Here is a 19,803-nt window from a genome sequence, read left to right on the forward strand (position 1 = left end):
AGAAGCCAAATGGGAACCCGAGGAAACCATGAGAGACCAATACCCAAATCTATTCATCGATAAAATTTTCGGGACAATAATCCCTAAGGGGGAGAATTGTAAATGCCCAATTTTGGGCCCAATTAGAACAGTGGTTTCGGGACCACTAATTCGAGGTCGGAGTAATTATTTTAATATTATTTTATGTGTTGTGGTATGATTATATAAGAGTATGAAAATTTAGGTGAATTAATTTTAGCGATTTCATGCTTAATTGTGAAAGGGGACTAAATCACATAAAGTGCAAAATTCCTATTTTGATAGCTAAGGGTGTCAAATAGCTAGAGAACCAAAATTCAGGGTCTTTAAAGGGAAAATAGACCCTTTAGAAGCTAATGACTAGCCATAGGGGATAAGAAATTGAAATGGTCAATTGGGTAGGTGACTTAATGTAACCCTAGTGTCTAGCTATCATCTTTTTCATTTCTTCCTTCTCTTCCACCGAAATTTTTAGTAAAAATGGTGTTTTTGGGAGCTTGAAATTTCAGCAACTTGTAACACTCACAAGTAAGTGATCTTGATGGTTTTTCTTGATGATTTTTGTACTTTTAGAACCCTTGTAGCATGAGCTTTCAAATAAGGAGACTATTTTGCAAAATGGTTGAAAGTCTAAGGTTTTACCATGAGAGTGTTCATGTTATTTTCTAAAATTTTATGGAAGAAAATGAATCATGGTTATGAAATAAATAACTTTTGTGAAGTATTTTTCATGAAAACCCTAACTAAGTACCATTTTGCATAAGTTGTAAAATATTTGATAAACATATGAAATAATGAGAATTGTGGGCTGCTCCTAGTATAAAAAGAATTTGGCTAGGCTTTATTCATGAGAAAATGTGATAAAAATCAATTTTCGGGTCTAGGGGTAAAATGGTCATTTTGTGAAAGTCTAAGGGAAAAATGATCATTTTGCCTAGTTATGAATTGTTGAGTACCTAGATCAATAAAATGATTAAATTTGTGAATTTTTACCATTATAGATCAAGAATTACAAAATTCGGGCCAAGACCGAGAAAAACCAAAACAAGTGGACTAAGCCGAACTAGTCGTCTACATTTTTGTCATTCGAGGTAAGTTGTATGTTAATAATGCAACTATATCTTTATGATGTGTAATTGAGTTGATATGGCATAAATTGTCTTGATTTTGAATATGAGAATACACCTTGAGAAATTTACGTAGAAAAGACTTTCATTGAACATTTGGAATAAACTTGGATATTTGTACCGCATCAGCCACAGCATGAGAGCCAGTGTAAGACATGTCTGGGACATGTATCGGCCTCGAGATATTTAAGCCAGTGTAAGACATGTCTGGGACATACATCGGCCTCGCAATATACAAGCTAGTGTAAGACCTGTCTGGGACACGGCGTCAGCTTGTTGTGTGTTAGTGTAAGTCTTGTCTAGGACATGGCATCGACACTGACAGATGAGAGCCAGTGTAAGATCTATCTGGGACATGGCATCGGCCTCGCTATATTAAAACCAGTGTAAGACCATGTCTAGGACATGGCGTCGGCATCTTAACCCATGTTAGGGCTATTGAGTATCCGGTAGTATTCCAAATGGTTCAACAAAAGTTTTATGATTTATATCAAAATGAGTAAAGTTATGATCAGGAGATGAGTGGTACAGGTACCTAATTGAAATGTAAGAGATATGGGCTCAATGTATGCAATATGAGTTGTATTGGATAGTGATGAGTAAATTGTACATATGTTTATTTATGGTATTCATGAATAAGCTACAAAAAGTTATGTGCATATCGTTCTATGATTAGTTGATTATTATCTTCATGCAACTTACTAAGCTTTATGCTTACTCTATTTCCTTTCTATTTTCTTATAGTGTCGCTAAAGCAGCTCGAGGATCATTGCCTACGTCGGAGAAGCTAGTTACACTATCATCCGAAGCATTTGGTATAGTTAGATCTTTTATTTTGATTATGGCATGTATAAGACACTGACTTTTGAGTTTTGTGTCATTTTTAATTGGCCAAATGTGCATTTGATTCATTTTGTATAAAGCCATGGAAAATGGCTAATATTGAAAGTTTATATATGAATGCAAGATAGTTTTTCATGAATGTGAAATTGTTGGTATGGTTGTATATAAGAAATGTATATAGGCCTTAGCTATGGTTGTTTAGTTGAGAAATCATATTAAGATAGACTGATATGTTGGTTGGCATTAGATGGTGTTTCAGGGTGGCAAAAGGCTTGGTAGATAGCCTTATATTGTACACATGGGTAGACACATGGGCGTGTGTCTAAGTCGTGTGTGACACGCAGTCAGCCCCATAGGTGTGTTGCTTGGCCATGTGTCCCCTGCACGTAAAATTTGCAAGTCAGTATGCATGGTAGTAAACACATGGCAGCAACACGATCGTGTGTCTCAATCGTGTGGAGGACACGGCCTCTAGCCACAGACGTGTGCCTTGGCCGTGTACCCCTTATTGGATGCTGATGTCAGAAATAGAATGTCAAGGTTTTTAGACACGGGCATGTCATGGCCAAGTGAGGGACACGGGCATGTGTCAGGCCGTGTGAAAACCCCTGTAGGTTCAAATTTAGAATTTAAATCACACGAGCGTGTCTCTAGATGCTTAGGTCGTGTGTGTCACACGAGCCATCAACACGGCCATGTTATAATGACTACACAGCGTGTTGCCCTTCCACACGGGCATGTGCCCTGTTTCAAGAGTTATTTTTCTAAAGTAAGTTAAAGGACTCGAGTTGGTCCCGAATGATTTCTAATGGATGTTTGGGGCCTCGTAGGCCTATATTAAGGAGTTTAGACAAAGTTCAAAAAAGTTTTTAATTTGACCGAATTTTAATGGCATCGTAATGATTGTATGCATGTGATTAAATGTGGTAACGCCTCGTATCCCGTCCCGGCATAGGGCTTGGATGTGGGGTGTTACAGAAGATATGAAATGGTGAGAAATAGATACATATCAGTACAAGTATGTATGGAAACTATATAAGCTTTGAAACTATGAAAGTTATGAGATCTTGATTAATTATGTGATTTAATATATGTTAAGCTTATAATTACTTGATTTTGAAGTATACTATGTTATATTACTTGAATGGTGATTAAATGGTGAGTTTTAATTATTAACGATACAAACTTACTAAGCTTTATAGCTTACTCTATTTAGTTTTCCAAGTTTTATAGTGAATTTCGAAGCTAGCTCAGCTTGGGAGTCGTCGGAGATTGCATCACACTATCAAGCTTCTACTTTGGCACTCTTGAGTTTATGTTTTCGCTATATGGCATGTATAGGAATTATGGTCATTTTGGTATATGTTGATAATGAATTTAGCCATTTGAGTTGGCCTGTAAATATTAAGTCGTTGGTTATGTATATAGCCAAGTGATTGGGCTTATTTTGGTTTATTTGGTTGTATATATGTATATATGTGTAAATAGCCTTTTGTCATGCATATGGTAAATGTTAGGTAAATGCTTGTGGTGAATGGTTGTTGTGAATTGGTAAATTGAGTATCAAATAGTTGATATTTGGAGTTTTGGTATGCATGAAATTTTAGGTAAGAAAGTGCATATATGAAGTATTTAGTTAAGGTGAATTATGAATGTGAATTTTTGGTATGAGATTAAATGGTATATTGTGGTATTTTTGTGCTTTGTAGTTGTTGATATTGAAATGGTATGAATTATGCTTGGTTAAGGTCGAGTGAATGCCTATTTATGCTATTTTATGTGCCAACTGGTTTAGTGTAGGTGTGTGCTATTTGGGTTAGCAAAATTTTTTCATAAATAGCCTATTTTTTACTACACGGGTAGAGACACGGGCACGTGTCTCAGCCATGTATAACACACGGTCAGGTGACACAGCTGTGTGTCCCCTGGTGTTTAAGAAACCAAGTCAGTATGCTCCACACGGGCCAACACATAGGTGTGTGTCTTGGCCGTGTGACATAAGTCAGTATACCCTATAGGTTTGGCAAGGCCTAGCATACGGCCTGGCACGTAGGTGTGTGAGACCACTTCGAAGGGCACACGGCCTGGTCACACGGGCGTGTGGTTGGCCGTGTGACCCAAGTCAGAGAGTTACACGGGGTTGGACATGGGCTGGGACACATCCATGTGATCCCATTTTGAATGTCCATGCGGCCTGTGACATGAGCGTGTCTTTGGCCATGTGAGACACACAGCCGGGCCACACGGGCATATGTCCCCTATATTTTTAAAAACTTTCTAAGTTTTCTAAAATTTTTTGAGTTATCAGTTTAGTCCCGAACCACTCCTAAAGCATGATTTGGGCCTTGTAGGCTTGTATTAGGGACAATGTAAATGATTTTGAATTATGTTTATTTGGAATTTGAAAATGTATGTGAAATGTATGGTTATTTGCGAAATAAGCTCGGTACTGCCACGTAACCCTATTCCGGCGTTGAATACGGGTGAGAGGTGTTACACTCGACCTCACAATTCAGACCAGTTTAGGGGTAAGTTGTTAAAGGATAGGTCATACCAATTTTGGGTTAATTCCTACCTAAATGACTTTCTAGGGTTGTCAAGCCTAGAGTTTAAGTTCTTCCTCTCCCAAACAACTGATCCGCTAAGAAAACCATACATAGTAATTAATTAATCACACATTCGCTCACTAATCCCCTAAAAAGGATTAGTTCTTCATAGATCTCATGAACATAATAAACTTGATAATAAAGATAATCATAAATAATGAATCAAGAGAAAGGGTTAAAAGAATCCTAAATTGTATTAATTGAAGTGTAGATTCCATAGTAGTTTTTGTAACACCCCGAACCCGAGACCATCGCCGGTGTCGGACGCAAGGGGTTAACGAGCCAAGTCCTCTTAAAGCACCGACCAATTTGGCATTTCCAGACAGGCTAGAAAACTGCATCACTGTCGCCTTAAAAATCATATCTCGAGTTTCAAAACTCGGAAACTGATTTCATAAATTTTCCCTGAATTTAAACTCATATATCCTTCCATGGATTTATTTCTAGAATTTTTGGTCTGGCCAATTGGTACAGTTTATTAGTTAAAGTCACCCATGTTACAGGGATTGACTGCTCTGACCTTCGCACATTACAACTTGAATATCTCTCTGTACAGGGCTTTAATACTGGTACCGTTTGTTTCTAATGAAACTAGACTCAAAATGGAATCTGAACATATAAGGAATGACTCCTAATTCTTTCTGGATAATTTATAGTAAATTTTTAAAGTCGCGACAGGGGACCCAGAAACTGTTCTGGCCCTGTCTCACGATAACTTTAATATCTCTTAACAAGTAACTCCTATGACCGTTTCGTTTCTTCCATATGAAAGTAGACTCATCAAGGTTCATTCACATAACTTATTCACTATTTAATACCATTCCTACAATTTTTGGTGATTTTTCAAAACCACACCACTGCTGCTGCCAGCATCTGTTTTCAAGGTAACCTTTACCTATTTCATAATTTCCACGATTCAATTGCCCCTCTTTGCATACATAGCACAAAGTGTGATCATGATTAACCATTCCAATGGCTAATCTTCTCAAAACAATTCCATACCCCATAATGATCAACATACAACGATTATAGTATCATACCAAAAACGTATATAAGCCATTTTCGCATGGCTATCCAAGTTTACACAAAACCGAAAGGTACATGACCTTCAACAATAGGGTAGTCCTATACATGCCATTTCAAAGTTCAACAAAAATTATACCAAAATGGAGGCTTTGATAGTGTAGATGACTTCGACTTTAATGATCCCGAATCCGATCGCTAACGAGCAAAATCTATAAAACAGAGAGCCAAAGCAACGGGGTAAGCATTTTTATGCTTAGTAAGTCTCAAGCAATAAAATCAGCTTTAACTAAAGCATTACATTCACATAGCCAAATGAATCATTTCATTAATACGCATTCACATAATCATACTTACTTCACACTTCATCATTATATACTTTCACAAGATATCAACCAATTCAATAGTTGAAAACTCGTTAGTCGATTGAACGAATGTTACTCAAACATATCGACTTTTCCAATGCACATATAAACATACATCAATAATCATTACACATCCATGTTTCATTTTCGTTACTAAGGCTCAAACACAAACATATCTAGCATAATCGCCTTCGGGACTTAGCCCGGATATCATTCAAATACTCATACACACATAAATCAATAATCATTATACATCCATATTTCATTTCACATAATTCGAGTAGGGTCATTTCTTGAGGACTTACCTCGGATGTTGTCGAACGGCTTCAACGGCTATTCGATCACTTTTTCCTTCCCTTTATCGGATTTAGCTCCCTTTTGCTCTTGAGCTTAATGAATACAAGTAGAAGTATTCAATATTTCTATCAATAATGTTTACTAGTAAATCACATTCGCATCTCATATCATCTCACTTTATTATAATTTATCATTCAACCTTTGAACCAAAACGCCATTATATGGCCACATATACATACATCCATATATTTAAGCTCAAGAATTTTAACATAACATCAAGTGCTCAAATTACTCATGTGGCCGATTACACATGGTCATAAATACACAAAATCAAAAATAATTTCAAGGTTTTTCACACTATACATGTACTAGGCCGAATGTACATGCAAATTTCACAACATTCTTCAACAAATTTCTTCTTTAAACAAACATATTTATCACTTTCTTCATAATCAAAATATCATGTGCAAACATATATACACATATAGGTGCATGGCGAATCCCAAGGTGTTCATAACCCTCTAAAACACAAATTTTACCAATCAAGTAACAAGCATAAATCATGCTCATGAATGCATCATGGCGAATACATCACAATCATACCCCATTGAACTTTGGTCATGGTTAAACAAAGAACTCAATGTCTTACTCAAGATTGCTACAAAGAAATTTCAAGAGTAGTCAATCCATCATTGCATGCATCATTAGCAAGCTTCACATTTAGCATGCAATGGCTTTAACACAATATCAACCTTGGCCAAATACCATTTTTCATGGCATAGCAAGGATTTGAACCATGGCTAACATGCACATCAAGTTAGCAACCAAAACAAGCATGAATCTCATGACACAACCTCATACATACCTTAATCTTGATGCAAGTTTAGCCAAATCTCCTTCTAGATCTCTTCTAAACAAAGAAAATGAAGCAAAAATCTCTTCTTCCTCTTAGGAATTTCGCCAAAGGAAGGAGGGAAAAGATGAACAATTTTTTGTTTTTCTTTCTTAGTCTTTGCTCAAAGAAAGGATGAATGACAACTTTTTTTTCTTTCTTTCTCTCTAGCTACGGCACCATGGGGGATCCATGCTCATTTTTTCTTTTTCTTTTTTCCATTTCTTAATTCTTTCTACATAATGCACTAACTAAACATGTTGGAAACATGTCCCTTGCCCATAATCTAGACATGGCGGCCACTCATCCAAAATAAATGGAGTATTTGACATGCAACTCCATTTATTTTGCTTCATTCCTTTATTAACCTCTTAAAATTAGCTACATATTTTTAAATCCTTTCACATGAGTCCTTTTCTTTTAATTCACAATCAAATTAACTAAATCAAAGAATTCAAAATTCACACATGCATTTTCCCATATTCTAGACAATAAATATTACGTTCGAGCATGTTGGTGACTCGGTTTAGCGGTCCGAAACCACTTCCGACTAGGGCCAATTTTGGGATGTCACAACTCTCCCCACTTAAGAAATTTTCGTCCCCGAAAATCTTACCGTAAATAGGGTTGGGTATCGCTCTTTCATAGAGTTCTCGGTTTCCCAAGTAGCTTCTTCTATCCCGTGTTTGAGCCATAACACTTTCACTAGCGGAACCCGCTTGTTTCGCAAATCTTTCACTTCACGTGCCAGGATACGAATCAGTTCTTCCTCATAACTCATATTGGCTTGAATTTCAACCTCTGATGGACTAATCACGTGCGATGGATCAGATCTATAGTGTCGAAGCATCGAAACATGAAAGACATCGTGAATCTTTTCGAGTTCGGGGAGCAAAATCGACGATATGCCACTTTGGACCGACTTCGCTCGGATATCTCATATGGCCCAATGAACCTCGGGCTCAACTTGCCCTTACTACCGAATCGAGTATCTTTTTCCAAGGTGAAACCTTGAGAAACACTTTATCTCCCACGATGCTCGATGTCTTTACGCTCGGACGCGTGCACGACTTCTCGACGATCGGAGGCTATTTTCGACTTTCACGGATTACTTTCACTTCTGCTCAGCATCTCTAATCAAATCCACCCGAAAATTTTGCTTTCACCGAGCTCGGTCCAAAACAATGGTGTACGGCATTTACGACCGTACAAAGCCTCGTAGGGTGCCATCTTAATACTTGATTGAAAGTCGTTGTTGTAAGCGAATTCAATCAACGGCAAATACCGTTCCCATGAACTCATCGAACTCGAGGATGCAACATCTCAACATATCCTCAAGTATCTAAATTATCCGCCGGATTGACCATCGGTTTGGGGTGAAAGGCGGTCTTGAAATGCAACTTGGTACCCAAAGCTTCTTGCAACTTTTTCCAAAATCGCGAGGTAAATCTCGGATCTCTATCCGACACGATGGAAATAGGCACCCGTGCAATCTCACAATCGAGAAGCGTACAATTGGCTAGTTTGTCCATTGAAAAATCCGTGACGTCACGGGGACAAAGTGAGCCGACTTAGTCAATCTATCTACCACGACCCAAACCGCATCCTTCTTACTCACGACAATGGCGGTCCGGATACAAAGTCCATGGTGACTCGATCCCATTTCCACTCGGGTATCGTGATCGGTGAAGTAATCTGAAGGCACTTGATGTTCCGCTTTCACTTGTTGACATATTAAACATCTCAAACAAAGTCGGAGATGTCTCGTTTCATACCATGCCTACAAAACCGACGTTTCAAATCGTTATACATCTTCGTACTCCGGGTGGATTGCCATTCGGCTACAATGGGCTTCGTTCGAATTATCGAAATAAGTTCAATTCTTTGGAATGCATGACGACTTTTGAACCTCAAACAATCGTCATCATCGATTTGAAACTCCGAGTCCTTGTTCGAACACACTCGGCCGTTTTGCGACCAACTCGTCGTCGACTTTACGAGCTTCACGAATTTGATGTATCAATAATGGTTTGGCTTTCAATTCAGCTACTAACACATTGTCGGATCGAGCAGACAAGTGCACATTCATCGCTTCGTAAAGCGAATAATGATTTCTGACTTAAGGCATCCGCAACCACATTCGCCTTTCCGGGTGATAGTCAATGACCACTCATAATCCTTTAACAACTCGAGCCAACGTCTTTGTCGCAGATTTAAGTCTCTTTGAGTCATCAAATATTTGAGACTTTTGTGATCCGAATACACATGGCACTTCTCACCAAATAAGTAATGTCGCCAAATCTTTAAAGCGAATACGATGGCGACCAATTCGAGATCATGGGTCGGATAATTTTTCTCGTGTGGCTTTAATTGCCTCGACGATAGGCCACAACTCGACCTTCTTGCATCAATACGCAACCTAACCCGAGTAGGGATGCGTCACTATAAATAACAAACTCTTTGCCCGTTTCGGGTTGCACTAGAATTGGGGCTTCAGTCAAATAAGTTTTCAATTGATCAAAACTTTTCTAACATTTCTCCGTCCATTCGAACTTAACATCCCTTTGGAGTAGCTTCGTCATTGGCGTGGCTATCATTGAGAAACCTTTTACAAATCGTCGGTAATAACCTAAGCAAGCCCCAAAAGCTCGAACCTCATTAATATTTCTGAGGCTTCCAATTAAGTATGGCTGAAATTTTATTCGGTCGACTCGAATACCGTGCGATACCACATGACCCAAGAAGCTACCTCTCTTAACCGAACTCACACTTCTTGAACTTAGCATATAATTGCTTATTAGTAAAATTTGCAGCACTAACCTCGGTGTTCAAGATGTTCGGTCTCATTTCTTGAATAGACCAAGATGTCATCAATGAACACGACTACGAACCGATCCAAATATGGTCGAAGATCCGATTCATTAAATCCATAAATACCGCAGGGCATTAGTAAGCCCAAACGGCATCACTAGGAACTCGTAGTGACCATATCTCGATTCGAAGGCGGTCTTGGGTACGTCCGAATCTCAATTAAGTAATTGATAATAGCCGATCTCAAATCTATTTTCGAGAACACGAAGCTCCTTCGTTGATCGAACAAATCGTCGATCTGTGATAGCGGATATTTGTTCTTTATCGTCGCTTTATTAAGTCGACGATAGTCGATGCACGACCTCATGGTTCCATCCTTCTTTTCACAAACAACACCTGGCGCACTTAAGGTGAAAAACTCGAGACGAGCAAAACCTCATCACCAATTCTTGCAACCGAGCTTTCAACTCCTTTAATTCCGTTGGTGCCATACGATACGGAGCTATCGAAATTGGAGTGGTACCGGTACCAATTCAATGCCAAATTCTATTTCCGAGCAGCGGTAACCCGGCAAATCTTGGAAAACATCCGGTATTCACAAACCATCGCGCAGATTCGGGTTTCTTTTCGACTCCTTGTCATCGAGCACATACGCAAGGTACACTTTGCACCCTTTTCTTACATATTTCGGGCCAACATTGCGATATTACGGTGGCAACCCTTTAAGTCCGTAGACTCAACCCGAATTATCTCGTTATTCGCGCACCTCGGATCGATAGTCTTGCTTTTGCAATTTACAACCGCATCGTGCATGGTCAACCAATCCAAACCAAGAATAACGTCAATTCATCAAGCGGCAAAAGCATCAGTCTGTGGAAAACAAGAACCTCGGAACACTAGGGGACTTTTCTTACACACTTTGTTGACAAGCACGTAATGACCCAAGGGGTTTGACACCGAATTACAAACTCGATGAGACTCAATAGGCAAAGTCTTCTTGGATGCTAAGGTTTCACATATATAAGAATGAGTAGAACCGAGGTCAATCAAAGCAATCACATTAGTATCGAAAAGAGTGAAAGTACCGATAATAACATCCGGTGAGGCAAGCATCCTCGCGTGCGCGTATGGCATAAGTCCTAGCAGAGCACGAGCCTCGGGTCTTTTGTAGCATCTCTTGGCCCTCTCGACCGCCACTAGCATTGCTCGCATTGGATGGCCTACCTCGGCGATGGTAGCACTCGGGTTTCCACTTTGACTTACATTTTGTTCAAGCAACCTCGGGCGATCCTTGATAAAGTGGTCACCGATCCACACTTATAACAGAGTGATCACGGAACCTCAGACTCCCGAATGCCATTTGCAACAATGCGAGACACTCCGCTCTCTCTCGGCGATCATTTCCACCATCGGCGATCAAGTGACTCGTGTGGTCACGAGGGGTCGACCGCGATCTCGTCTAGAAAAGCCCGGCGCCTCTAGACCAGCTCACATCATCTCGAAATCTCTTCGATGCTGTTGAAGAGACTTTCCGAGGACCTTTTCGAATTCTCCGGTTCCCACATCAACTTTTGTTTCTCCTTTCTAAGCTCTTGACTTTACAAGCTCGCTCAACAAGTACTACGAACTCTCGTATTTTGAGAATGCCAACGAACATCCTTATATCATCATTCAGCCCATCCTCAAGCGTACACATAATAGCCCGGACGAAATGCATTCTCGCAGCGTCTGGCTAAGCCTCACAAATTTTCGTTCGTAGTCGTGAATCGACATAGAGCCTTGCTTAAGATCAAGAAATTCCTTCACTTTTGGTCGATGAATCTCGATTGATATACTTTTTGAACTCGGTTTGAAAGAATTCCCAAGTCACTTGCTCCTAGGCACCACGAAGTCGAGTACTCCACCAATAGTAGGCGGAATCACGTAGCAAGGAGATGGTACACTTTAAGCACTCATCGGTGTACAAGATAGCTCATCGAGCACCGGATAGTGTTGTCCAACCAAAATTCAGCTTGCTCGGCATCGTCGCTATCCGTAGCCTTGAATTCGGTGGCCCCATGTTTACGAATTCATCATTGGGGCTTACTTGACCTTATTTGGTCGATTCTCGGAGGTATTGTATGTCTTGGGGTTGCATTAGTCGGAAATGGAGGTTGTGGAGCAGTAGTGTTAGTTCAAATGTATTGGTTGAACCAATCATTCATCACGCTATAAAAGGCTTGCTTAGCCCCATCATTCGGATTGCTAGCAATAGGTTGAGAGTCCGGCGCTGTCCCTTGTGCGGAGCAGCGCCACACTCTCCACATCATCAGCTATTGCTCGGTTGGGATCGGGATCCATGGCTATAAACAAACACAAATTTCAAAATGTCGAAATCACCACACTATCAATTATCACTTAATGGCATGTATAGCTAGACCCCAAACATATCACGGTAGTCCTAGGATCGACTAAACCGTAGCTCGATACCAATAAAATTGTAACACCCGAACCGAGACCATCGCCGTGTCGGACGCGAGGGTTAACGAGCCAAGTCCTCTTAAAGCACCGACCAATTTGGCATTTCCAGACAGGCTGGAAAACTGCATCACTGTCGCCTTAAAAATCATATCTCGAGTTTCAAAACTCAGAAACTGATTTCGTAAATTTTCCCTGAAGTTAGACTCATATATCCTTCCATGGATTTATTTCTAGAATTTTTGGTCGGGCCAATTGGTACAGTTTATTAGTTAAAGTCACTCATGTTACAGGGATTGACTGCTCTGACCTTTGTGCGTTACAACTTGAATATCTCTCCGTACAGGGCTTTAATACTGGTTACGTTTGTTTCTAATGAAACTAGACTCAAAATGGAATCTGCACATATAAGGAATGACTCCTAATTCTTTCTGGATAATTTATAGTAAATTTTTAAAGTCACAACAGGGGACCCAGAAACTGTTCTGGCCCTGTCTCACGATAACTTTAATATCTCTTAACAAGTAACTCCTATGACCGTTTCGTTTCTTCCATATGAAAGTAGACTCATCAAGGTTCATTCACATAACTTATTCACTATTTAATACCATTCCTACAATTTTTGGTGATTTTTCAAAACCATACCACTGCTGCTACCAGCATCTGTTTTCAAGGTAACCTTTACCTATTTCATAATTTCCACGATTCAATTGCCCCTCTTTGCATACATAGCACAAAGTGTGATCATGATTAACCATTCCAATGGCTAATCTTCTCAAAACAATTCCATACCCCATAATGATCAACATACAACGATTATAGTATCATACCAAAAACGTATATAAGCCATTTTCGCATGGCTATCCAAGTTTACACAAAACCGAAAGGTACATGACCTTCAACAATAGGGTAGTCCTATACATGCCATTTCAAAGTTCAACCAAAATTATACCAAAATGGAGGCTTTGATAGTGTAGATGACTTCGACTTTAATGATCCCGAATCCGATCGCTAACGAGCAAAATCTATAAAACAGAGAGCCAAAGCAACGGGGTAAGCATTTTTATGCTTAGTAAGTCTCAAGCAATAAAATCAGCTTTAACTAAAGCATTACATTCACATAGCCAAATGAATCATTTCATTAATACGCATTCACATAATCATACTTACTTCACACTTCATCATTATATACTTTCACAAGATATCAACCAATTCAATAGCTGAAAACTCGTTAGTCGATTGAACGAATGTTACTCAAACATATCGACTTTTCCAATGCACATATAAACATACATCAATAATCATTACACATCCATGTTTCATTTTCGTTACTAAGGCTCAAACACAAACATATCACTAGCATAATCGCCTTCGGGACTTAGCCCGGATATCATTCAAATACTCATACACACATAAATCAATAATCATTATACATCCATATTTCATTTCACATAATTCGAGTAGGGTCATTTCTTGAGGACTTACCTCAGATGTTGTCGAACGGCTTCAACGGCTATTCGATCACTTTTTCCTTCCCTTTATTGGATTTAGCTCCCTTTTGCTCTTGAGCTTAACGAATACAAGTAGAAGTATTCAATATTACTATCAATAATGTTTACTAGTAAATCACATTCGGCATCTCATATCATCTCACTTTATTATAATTTATCATTCAACCTTTGAACCAAAACGCCATTATATGGCCACATATACATACATCCATATATTTAAGCTCAAGAATTTTAACATAACATCAAGTGCTCAAATTACTCATGTGGCCGATTACACATGGTCATAAATACACAAAATCAAAAATAATTTCAAGGTTTTCACACTATACATGTACTAGGCCGAATGTACATGCAAATTTCACAACATTCTTCAACAAATTTCTTCTTTAAACAAACATATTTATCACTTTCTTCATAATCAAAATATCATGTGCAAACATATATACACATATAGGTGCATGGCGAATCCCAAGGTGTTCATAACCCTCTAAAACACAAATTTTACCAATCAAGTAACAAGCATAAATCATGCTCATGAATGCATCATGGCGAATACATCACAATCATACCCCATTGAACTTTGGTCATGGTTAAACAAAGAACTCAATGTCTTACTCAAGATTGCTACAAAGAAATTTCAAGAGTAGTCAATCCATCATTGCATGCATCATTAGCAAGCTTCACATTTAGCATGCAATGGCTTTAACACAATATCAACCTTGGCCAAATACCATTTTTCATGGCATAGCAAGGATTTGAACCATGGCTAACATGCACATCAAGTTAGCAACCAAAACAAGCATGAATCTCATGACACAACCTCATACATACCTTAATCTTGATGCAAGTTTAGCCAAATCTCCTTCTAGATCTCTTCTAAACAAAGAAAATGAAGCAAAAATCTCTTCTTCCTCTTAGGAATTTCGCCAAAGGAAGGAGGGAAAAGATGAACAATTTTTTTGTTTTTCTTTCTTAGTCTTTGCTCAAAGAAAGGATGAATGACAAATTTTTTTCTTTCTTTCTCTCTAGCTACGACACCATGGGGGGCATCCATGCTCATTTTTTCTTTTTCTTTTTTCCATTTCTTAATTCTTTCTACATAATGCACTAACTAAACATGTTGGAAACATGTCCCCTTGCCCATAATCTAGACATGGCCGGCCACTCATCCAAAATAAATGGAGTATTTGACATGCAACTCCATTTATTTTGCTTCATTCCTTTATTAACCTCTTAAAATTAGCTACATATTTTTAAATCCTTTCACATGAGTCCTTTTTCTTTCAATTCACAATCAAATTAACTAAATCAAAGAATTCAAAATTCACACATGCATTTTCCTATATTCTAGACAATAAATATTACGTTCGAGCATGTCGGTGACTCGGTTTAGCGGTCCCGAAACCACTTCCCGACTAGGGCCAATTTTGGGATGTCACAGTTTTGTCACGGTTACAACCCACGCTCTTCGAAGAAGACAAAATAGAAAAGAACTGAAAATAAACCTAAGGCCTAAACAAGTGTCTTGATAGGTTGTTTATAGAGTTTTGGTTGTCGTCGTCTTCAACCCTAGGTCAACTCACATTCTCGTGTTTAATTTCCATTGTAGGACCAAAACGCCCCTGGCTCCTAAGTGCTTCTCATACAAGGTTGATGTCATGACACCCTAGTCACTGTGTTGCGACATATAAGGCAATATGCATGGTTCAGGGGTAGCTTCAGGGGTGTGTCGCGACAACACTTGGTTATGTCGCGACACCCAAGATAGTATAGAAATTCTGGCATTCTGCTTCCTATGTTGCGACATCGAACTCCTTGTGTTGCAACACAACAACCATCCTTGAGTTCCTATGCCTTTGAATGGTCTCCTGCACACTTACTAAGTACATTAGCTTGCCTTTAGGCCTTATTCGACCCCTAAATTCAATAAAAACTCAAAATGCATTTTTTATTGAATTTAACTAAACTAAGAAAACATAACTAAAACATACTAAAATTGCTCGTATTCAAGCTCCTCAAGTACAAAAACTAGTTTAATCTACTACACCGAATTACGACAGATCAAAATGGCTAATAATGATTGTTTGTACATAATGGTCATTTTCATCATAGAAGATATAATTGTGACCATTAGATAAAATGGATCGAATTAAGTGAACAAATTCAACCTGAAAGGATAAATGATATCCTATGAAGGTAACACATATGACAAGATCATTGGACAAAATCATAACACATGTTGCTTTTGTAATGATATATAATAGGGAGATCAATCATGGTACTTTTTTGTGGATTGACTCCACGACTAAATATTTGTAATAAATAGACGAACTATCAAGACTTAATTACAAACTATGTAAGGCCTAAGTACATATGTTAGGTCAGTCCCTTTACTATCTCAAAACTACTCTGTATGGATTGTATAATAATAATGAATGGACAAAAATGATGAATGAGTAATAGGTTACATGAATTACTATCTGTAGTAAATGCATTTTCTCGAGATGACATAGATGCCTTATAAATTAATTTAATTTCTTTGAGATATTATTTAATTATATGAAATTAAATAATCATATAATTAAATAATTAAGTCTAAAGAAATAATTAAATTAATTAGTCATTGTAGTTATATTTTAATTCGACAAATAAATTAATTTACTCATAAATTCTTTTATGATAAAGTTATCATGATTTGAATTAAATTAGAATCAATTAGAGAAAATAAATTATTTATTTATTTATTTAAAATATAGAAACATTAAGTATTAGGTTGAGTAATTATTTTAGCGTATTTTTTCATATGGATTAAGACGACAAAGCACGAATAATTAAACTTGATACAAAACCAGCCAAAACGAGCCTAACGAGTCTTGTTGCCGCGGCACAAGGAGTTCCCTCTCCTTGTGATTGTCGACCATGACGGGAAAAGGAGTCCAAGTTGGACTCGGTTTTTCTATTATATAATTATTTTATGCTTCTTCCAATTTAATATAACTCTTGTATTTGTTTTCCTATATAGGGACTAAGAGATTGCCGAAATTAATATATATATATCAGTGTAGGGAAACTTGATGAATTTTACTGAAAAATTTATTTTGATTATTTTCTTAAATTAAAATAAATTCTATTTTCTTAAGTTTTTCTTGTTCTAATTTTATGAGATTATAATTGCATTCGAAATTATAATTTAAATTTGGAAAACCAAATTTTTATTTTCAATTACCTTTTTGAGAAAGTCGGCTTCCACTTTTAGAAGTTTTGGTTTTTATGTTATGTTTAGTTATTTAAGTTAGAGTCTATTCTCTAAGTATCAGATAGTTTAAGAATAACAGAAAAAATCATTTAGTTGAATATTAGAAGGACTTGGACTCTAATTGGATCATACAACAAATTCGAAACATTCCTAGCCGCATATTACATTTCAACCTTTTTCTCTAGCTCGAAAACATATGTACTTTATTTGGTCAAATTTATCATTGTAAATATAAGAATAAATGTCTTATTTTATGAACAGTTTTAAAATTTCATTGTACTAATTAAATCATTTTCCATACCAATTTTTCTAACAATTAATTTTAGTCGAATTTTTTATTTTTCTAAATCATAATTATGATTTAATTCACCTATTTATCTTAAATTTCATTCGTTGCAACAAGTAATAGGTGATTTTAGTCTTCTTTAAGTGATATTAACGGATTTACTTAGGATATAAGTTATTTTATTATTTAGGAGTTATTTTCCATTTAAATTACATGTATTTTTAGTCTAAATAAAGGTCAAACCGCCACCTCATTATTAATTCAATAAAATTATATTTTTCCTTGTTGAAATTTTGTTCTTTGTTTGTAGGATGCAAAAAGTGATGTGAGAGTTCGAGTGAGTCCCGTCTTCGTTTCCTTTTGAAGTTTGTAAAATTTCAAATTTTCTGGAGTTGCAGAGTTTTCACCTGTAAAGCCCGATTATCAACATTTCTAAAGGCCCTTCTCTTAGGAGTTTCGTAGGGGGTAATCCGTCCAATCATTGGTGTTTTTGTTAGTAAAGTTCCAATTATATTCTTTAATTTATTCTTTTGTTTTTTAATTTACTTTAAAAAAATCATTATTCAAATACGATATTGCTCTTATCTTGGACTAATTTTCAAATTTGAATCAATCTAGCTCCGCTTTCAATTCATTTGAGAAATCAAATTTCATTCCTAAGTCGACTGCTACATCAAACAGTCCTTTTTTTTTCCTTAGATCTTGGGATTGTGAATCAGAGTTTGAGCTTTCCTTTTCTTCTCATTTACCATGGTCTTCCTTGGTGTCCTAGTTTTGGTTGCCATTTACTCCATTAGATAAGGGTGAAGCTCGAATAGAGTTAGGCTTACGATGGATATCATTATTCTAAGGATTGATCCTGGTATTTGTAGAATAAGAAGAGTTTGGGGAGTGTTAGAAAATGCAAAGATCCATTGAAGAGTACACCTATCTCTCTCTTTTATTTTAGAGAGTAGGCTTTTGAATCTCTCTTTAATACCTTAAACCTAACTATAAAATTGAACAATAAATTTTAAAAATAAAAGAAATTTTTTTCCTTTTTAGAAAACTGAAGCTTTTATTATCTATGGTGTTTGAAAGCGTTAATTAGAAAGAGAAAATATTATATATAGAGAGAGAACGAGATCTATGAATGATGATTAAAAAGAAAACGAAGCCAACATTATTTTTAATTTACTGATAAAACTAAAAATATTCGTGTAATTAAATAGTATGTATTTGAAATAATATAATTATTTTTATATATTAATTTTTATTTTTAATTAATTATTAACATGATATATATAAGAAAAAATAATTTCATGCCCACTAAATATATATGGACTGTCATACACGAGTTAAGAGCACCATTAACTTGCCATTCAATTTTGATAAATTTAACAAAAGATAATACTTTGAAGGCAAATAAAAGAACTGCAATTAAAATATTAATTTACCTTTTTATTACCCGAGACCAAAAATAACATTAATGTTTAGCAATTAAGATTTGCACTATCCGATAGATTTTGTATGGATCCACCGGAGAGAATTTTTTTTCTTTTAAAAAGTGTCTGGAGCTGGATAAGGTATGGTGAAAATTTTTTTTAAGTGAGTATGAAGTGGTTATAATAATTATTTATCACATTTTACTCTGTTTTACTATATGAAATTATATTTTATTATTATATTTATATAATTATTAAAAGGATGCAAATTTAATAATGTGTTATAGAAAATTTCATATATTTTATGTTTATATAGTTTTTGAAGAATTTTGTTTAGATATTTACTTATTTTTGAAAGGATTAAAATATTAAAAATAAATAGTAAAAGTTAAATAAAAATTGAGTGAGGTAGAATAAGGCGGAGATTGATGCATTTAACATCTATGAAAATACTAATAATTTTTAAGATTATACATTTATAATAAACTAGAATGAGTAATGAAAAACTGTACTAATTATGGAGCAATAATAGATATACTAATATTTGCTTCGCCCAGCTCAATTATTATCCTATTTGAAATTTTCTGACAATTTTTTCTAAATGAAGTTTATATAATATTTCTGAAAGCAATGGTTAAAACTGTTGGATAAAGAAGTCAATTGTGTACAAAAAAATATATGTTAAGAAAACATTTCATATCAAGTTGTCCCCAGAAAAATCATAATCTGACTTAACTCTTGATAAAAACTAATGGCCAAAAGGAGAAAGGATTGTATGAAATAGTGACGCCACGTCATTTGTATCCCTTTCCAATAGTTTTATGCCACATCAGTATTCTTATCCTGAATTTCAAGATTTTATCCTGAAAAAAATCAAATCCAAATTA

The 19,803-nt window shown here is 36.4% G+C and overlaps 2 long non-coding RNA genes across 2 annotated transcripts; both read right to left on the reverse strand.

The window, feature by feature from the left end:
- Positions 1 to 5,545: 5,545 nt before the first annotated feature.
- Positions 5,546 to 6,375, reverse strand: LOC128291449 (uncharacterized). Its single transcript, XR_008281239.1, has 2 exons — positions 6,288 to 6,375; positions 5,546 to 5,829 (listed from the first exon to the last, which is right to left on the reverse strand). It is a non-coding gene; the product is annotated as an uncharacterized LOC128291449 (long non-coding RNA).
- Positions 6,376 to 13,180: 6,805 nt separating this feature from the next.
- Positions 13,181 to 13,693, reverse strand: LOC128291413 (uncharacterized). Its single transcript, XR_008281187.1, has 2 exons — positions 13,610 to 13,693; positions 13,181 to 13,464 (listed from the first exon to the last, which is right to left on the reverse strand). It is a non-coding gene; the product is annotated as an uncharacterized LOC128291413 (long non-coding RNA).
- Positions 13,694 to 19,803: the final 6,110 nt, after the last annotated feature.

This window comes from Gossypium arboreum, chromosome 4 (assembly GCF_025698485.1).
Source record: "Gossypium arboreum isolate Shixiya-1 chromosome 4, ASM2569848v2, whole genome shotgun sequence".
NCBI lineage: Eukaryota > Viridiplantae > Streptophyta > Magnoliopsida > Malvales > Malvaceae > Gossypium > Gossypium arboreum.